Here is a 7,017-nt window from a genome sequence, read left to right on the forward strand (position 1 = left end):
TCTCAGCCAGATAATGGCATGATGACGCGACCGCTATTCGGGGATGGCGCTCTGCCCCAGGCTACCGCCTCAGTCAGTGCAGTTCAGGCCCGTGCTGTGTTCACAGAGGGCAGGAATACTACGGTTACGAGTTTAACCAACGTATTGGCGCCCCCTTTCTCTCAGAACGCGCTGATGTTCACTACTCTGAGTGTAGCTCAGCCCACCAAGGGTGCATAGCTGAGCACACACAGGAGGCGAGTGTTAAAAAGGTATCAAGCGCTGCCTTGTGTTACCTCATAGAGACCTCACGTTATAGACTCCTAGGAGTGCTGTAGTGAGTTTCTCACATAGCAGACTGCAGTCTCAGCCAAATAATGGCATGATGACGCGACCGCTATTTGGGGATGGCGCTCTGTCTCAGGCAGGGGCGGTGTGTTCATTAGGGCGATATGGGCGACGCACTGCCAAACGGGAAAAGGAAGGGATTTTTTTTCTAATCAATTATATCACGGCAACAGTAGTTATCAGTGTTCTAATCTAGACGTCTGATCTGCCACTAAATGTCCAATCAGGCTAAAGTCGTGCTTCAAATGGCCCCGCCCCTTTTGGGGCGATTTCAGTCAGGTTGAAAATCGCCCAGAAGTGTCTCATAGCCTCTCATGTAAAATCTTTTTTTTTCAAATATCAGAGCTTTCAATACAATCTCTATGGGTTTCTGAGGGCTTGCACTTACGCGCTTTCGTCATACGTAACATAACCATGAACGTAACTAAGAAAAGAGCGGGTAGCAGCGTCAATCAATTCACGTACTACTATCAAGATGGCTAGCGTTTAGTGCAACTCGATTGTCTCTTTGAAAGAAGTTCACATCAAAGACCATTCAAAACGAGCTACTGGAGTGTATGCTAGCGGTCATGAGGGAACATATTGTGGAGGAGGTGAAGTCGGCGAACTTCGTAGCTATCCAAGCTGACGAGACCACGGACGTTTCTACACAGACACAGCTGGTGCTTGTGCTGAGGTACATAGATAGCAACCACAAAGTGCAGGAGCGCTTTTTTGAGTTCCTTCCCATCTCGGAATCAACCTCAGTCTCAATCGCCAGTGTGCTTTTGGAGAGACTGAACGGTCTTTTTGCAGATGACGAGAAAGTCAAACTGTGGTGCACTGGCACTGTACCAGGTTCTCATGAGCTACAACCTCCAGGAGACGTTCTCTGAGACTGTGACTCTGTTGAACATCCTCATAACTACTCCCATGACAACAGCTGAAGCTGAGAGATGTTTCTCAACTTTGACACGAGTTAAGACATTCCTGCGAAATTCAATGGGCCAGGAACGTCTGAATGCACTGGCCATGCTTTCCATGGAGAGGGAACTAGTCCTCAGCATGCCTGATTTCAATGAGAAAGTCATTGACCGCTTTGCTGCATTGAAAGAGAGAAGAGAACAGTTTCAGTACAAGTAATGTAGCCCCTCTCTCTCTTTGTCCCTCCCTGTCTGTCTCTTTAACCCACACACGCCCAAATCAGTTCACAGTTGATGTTGTTTAAAATAGTTATTTTTCATTTAAAAAAAAGTAAAAAAATAAATAATAATCTGTTCATGTTCATTTTTACAAATCTATACAATTGGCCAGAATATGGTTGTTCATATTTACAAATCTATACAATTGGCCAGAATATGGTTGTTCATTTTTACAAAGCCATACAGATAGCTGTGTTTACCTTTTCTATAAATTATTTTCAAATTCTGTTTTCAGGCAAAATGTCTATCACTGTTCATTTTCACAAATCTATACAAGAGGGCAGAATATGGAAGTCTATAAAAATTTCTTATTACCAATAACTTGCATCAATGTTTTCAGTAGCCTCTATCAAAAGCTCCTGCTTGCTTGTTGTGAATTATGCTCAGACGCACATATTTCCAATTCAACCATGAGGCAAAAAATTTGGTAAAAGCTCTTGTTGATCCTGCAATCTGAACAAATACCAAGATGCTGTATTTTCAGCTGATATTTCATTTGTTTATGGAAATGCATATTGTTTATGCAGTGTTGAGGAATGTGAAAGAACACCCTTGATTATTTTTACTGTGATAACTTATTTTGCTTTTGTAAGCCAACACTTTTGAGATCAGTCAATAAATGCTTCTGGCATTGACTTATATGCTGCCCCTGTCTTCATGTTGTTACTGGACATATCTTTTTTAAAATGTGTGTAGGTCACCTAAATCATCAGAAAAATTGCCCCCCCTGAGAATTTTTTCAGGAGCCGCCACTGGTCTCAGGCTAACACCTCAGTCAGTGCAGTTCAGACCCGTGCTGCGTTCACGGAGGGCCGGAATACTATGGTTACGAGTTTAATCAACGTATTGGCGCCCCCGCTTCTCTCAGAACGCGCTGATGTTTCCTCTCCCTTTCATGGGAGGCCCGCCTTGGGCTGTTCCACCACCTCAGTGCTGGGGAACAAGGGATTTTTTTTCTAATCAATTATATCACGGCAACAGTAGTTATCAGTGTTCTAATCTAGACGTCTGATCTGCCACTAAATGTCCAATCAGGCTAAAGTCTGCTTCAAATGGCCCCGCCCGTTTTGGGGCGATTTCAGTCAGGTTGAAAATCGCCCCAGAAGTCTCTCATAGACTCTCATGTAAAATCTTTTTTTTTTTCAAATATCAGAGCTTTCAATACAATCTCTATGGGTTCCGGGAGGGCTTGCACTTACGCGCTTTTGTCATACGTAACATAACCATGAACATAACTAAGAAAAGAGCGGGTAGCAGCGTCAATCAATTCACGTACTACTGTCAAGATGGCTAGCGTTCAGTGCAACTCGATTGTCTCTTTGAAAGAAGTTCCTTTTTGTCGGCGAACAAATCAAGATAAATTGGCAACGAAACAATTAGGACATCCCAGACCAAATTTAATAATTCAACAGGTTTCTACTAAAGGGGGAAAGTCCTACACCCGAGGATTTTCCAAAAATTGGTACGAACGAAAAACCTGGCTAGCAGGCTGCGATGTAGCTAATGCAGTCTTCTGCTACCCCTGCTTACTCTTTCACCCTGAAGGCGGCACGGCAGACAGCACCGCTTGGACAGCGACTGGTGTAACGGACATGCACCATCTTTCAGAAAAGATTAAGAAACATGAGCTGTCAAAGACCCACATGGATAGCTGTTTGAGATTGTCTGCTTTGGGGAGAGTGAACATTGCCACTCAACTGGATGAGGGATACAGGCTAGCTGTCCGCCGCCACAACGATGAGGTTAGCAAGAACCGCCACATCCTCAGCCGGCTAATCCAGTGTGTGAAGTTTTGCGGAGTGTTTGAGTTAGCTTCGCGAGGCAAAGATGAAACTGAGGGCTCCACCAACCCTGGTATTTTTCTTGGACTTGTCAACTTTGTGGCACAATTAGATGAGGTGTTTGATGACCATCTTAAAAATGCTAAAGTTTTCAAGGGCACATCAAAGACCATTCAAAACGAGCTACTGGAGTGTATGCTAGCGGTCATGAGGGAACATATTGTGGAGGAGGTGAAGTCGGCGAACTTCGTAGCTATCCAAGCTGACGAGACCACGGACGTTTCTACACAGACACAGCTGGTGCTTGTGCTGAGGTACATAGATAGCAAGAATATTTTATTTTTTTCCTGGGGCTTTTTCACAAAATCATGCCCCACGTCGACATTCTGTACCAGAAGCTACAGAAGAAGGACATCGATGCTGTCTTCATCAAACGTGCCCTCGACAGCTTCACAAGCAGTGTGCAGGCCATAAGGTAAGATTAAACAATATCATTAGATCTTTCTCAAAGCAGAGCTTTATTTGAAAATGTATGCATGAAAGGAGACATCATCATATTTACAAATCTATACAATTGGCCAGAATATGGTTGTTCATTTTTACAAAGCCATACAGATAGCTGTGTTTACCTTTTCTATAAATTATTTTCAAATTCTGTTTTCAGGCAAAATGTCTATCACTGTTCATTTTCACAAATCTATACAAGAGGACAGAATATGGAAGTCTATAAAAATTTCTTATTACCAATAACTTGCATCAATGTTTTCAGTAGCCTCTATCAAAAGCTCCTGCTTGCTTGTTGTGAATTATGCTCAGGTGAACATATTTCCAATTCAACCATGAGGCCTTTTTGAAGCAAGTAATGTGTATATCAGTATTGACTTATATGCTGCCCCTGTCTTCATGTTGTTGCTGGACATATCTTTTTAAAAATGTGTGTAGGTCACCTAAATCATCAGAAAAATTGCCCCCCCTGAGAATTTTTTCAGGAGCCGCCACTGGTTAGGAATCACAGTACAAATACCCCAAGCACTAACCCGAGTATGTCTCGGGTACAACTCCAAAAGGATGGGGTCGATTGTAAATTAATTGATGCTGTACATTTAGATCCATCTGATCTTATCTACCTGAATATCCTTTGTGAGCTCTGTTGATGACTACTCCATATAAATGGCGCCGGAGGAGATGGCTGCTGTTTTACGGGGTCCTAACCAGTTGTGCTTTTATGTGTGTTTTTTTTGCGTTATTTGCAACTTATTTTGTACAGTCGTGGTCAAATTTTTTTGAGAATGACACAAGTATTGGTCTTCACAATGTTCGCTGCTTCAGTGTTATGAGATATTTTTGTCAGATGTTACTATGGTATACTGAAGTATAATTGCAAGCATTCCATAAGTGTCAAAGGCTTTTATTGACAATTACATTAAGTTTATGCAAAGACTCAATATTTGCAGTGTTGACCCTTCTTTTTCAAGACCTCTGCAATCCGCCCTGGCATGCTGTCAATTAACTTCTGGGCCACATCCTGACTGATGGCAGCCCATTCTTGCATAATCAATGCTTGGAGTTTGTCAGAATTTGTGGGTTTTTGTTTGTCCACCCGCCTCTTGAGGATCGACCACAAGTTCTCAATGGGATTAAGGTCTGGGGAGTTTCTTGGCCATGGACCCAAAATGTCGATGTTTTGTTCCCCGAGCCACTTAGTTATCACTTTTGCCTTATGGCAAGGTGCTCCATCATGCTGGAAAAGGCATTGGTCGTCACCAAACTGTTCTTGGACGGTTGGGAGAAATTGCTCTCGGAGGATGTGTTGGTACCATTCTTTATTCATGGCTGTGTTCTTAGGCAAAATTGTGAGTGAGCCCACTCCCTTGGCTGAGAAGCAACCCCACACATGAATGGTCTCAGGATGCTTTACTGTTGGCATGACACATGACTGATGGTAGCGCTCACCTTTTCTTCTTCGGACAAGGTGTTTTCCGGATGCCCCAAACAATCGGAAAGGGGATTCATCAGAGAAAATGACTTTACCCCAGTCCTCAGCAGTCCAATCCCTGTACCTTTTGCAGAATATCAGTCTGTCCCTGATGTTTTCCTGGAGAGAAGTGGCTTCTTTGCTGCCCTTCTTGACACCAGGCCATCCCCCAAAAGTATTTGCCTCACTGTGCGTGCAGATGCACTCGCACCTGCCTGCTGCCATTCCTGAACAAGCTCTGCACTGGTGGTGCCCCGATCCCACAGCTGAATCAACTTTAGGAGACGGTCCTGGCGCTTGCTGGACTTTCTTGGGCGCCCTGACGCCTTCTTCACAACAATTGAACCTCTCTCCTTGAAGTTCTTGATGATCCGATAAATGGTTGATTTAGGTGCAATCTTACTAGCAGCAATATCCTTGCCTGTGAAGCCCTTTTTTGTGCAAACAATGATGACGGCACGTGTTTCCTTGCAGGTAACCATGGTTAACAGAGGAAGAACAATGATTTCAAGCACCACCCACCTTTTAAATCTTCCAGTCTGTTATTCTAACTCAATTAGCATGACAGAGTGATCTCCAGCCTTGTCCTCGTCAACACTCTCACCTGTGTTAACGAGAGAATCACTGACATGATGGCAGCTGGTCCTTTTGTGGCAGGGCTGAAATGCAGTGGAAATGTTTTTGGGGGATTAAGTTCATTTTCATGGGAAAGAGGACTTTGCAATTAATTGCAATTCATCTGATCACTCTTCATGACATTCTGGAGTATATGCAAATGTCCATCATCAAAACTGAGGCAGCAGACTTTGTGAAAATTAGTATTTGTGTCATTTTCAAAACTTTTGACCACGACTGTACATAATGTTTCTGTCACCGTCTCTTACAACCAAAAAGTGCTTCTGGATATCAGGACAGCGATTACTCACCTCATACTGGACAAAAAAAAAATTCTTCAACGAGTAGGACGCGAAGGATTTACTTCAGACACCCGACAAGGCCCAAATCCCCGTCATTCGCTGGAGAAAGAGATGGAAATATCGGGGACGTAGGTCGAGGTGCCTCTACCATCAGTCCTATTAGCCAACGTACAATCATTGGATAACAAAATTAACTAGTTACGATCACGAATATCCTACCAACAGGACATTTAAAAACTGTAATATCTTATGTTTCACCGAGTCATGGCTGAACGAAAACATGGATAACATACAGCTGGCGGGGTTTACGCTGCATCGGCAAGATAGAACAACGGCCTCCGGTAAGACAAGGGGTGGCGGTCTGTGTATATTTGTAAAGAACAGCTGGTGCACAAAATCTAATATTAAGGATGTCTCAAGGTTTTGCTCGCCTGAGGTAGAGTATATCATGATAAGCTGTAGACCACACTATTTACCAAGAGAGTTTTCATCTATATTTTTCGTAGCTGTCAATTTACCACCACAAACCGATGCTGGCACTAAGACTGCACTCAATGAGCTGTATAAGGCCATAAGCAAACAGAAAAACGCTCATCCAGAGGCGGCGCTCCTAGTGGCCTGGGACTTTAATGCAGGGAAACTTAAATCAGTTTTACCTCATTTCTACCAGCATGTTAAATGTGCAACCAGAGGCAAAAAAAACTCTAGACCACCTTTACTCCACACACAGAGATGCGTATAAAGCTCTCCCTCGCCCTCCATTTGGCAAATCTTACCACAATTCTATCCCCCTGATTCCTGCTTATAAGCAAAAACTGGAAGCACCAGTGACTCGG

Source organism: Coregonus clupeaformis, chromosome 11 (assembly GCF_020615455.1).
Source record: "Coregonus clupeaformis isolate EN_2021a chromosome 11, ASM2061545v1, whole genome shotgun sequence".
Taxonomy (NCBI): Eukaryota; Metazoa; Chordata; class Actinopteri; order Salmoniformes; family Salmonidae; genus Coregonus; species Coregonus clupeaformis.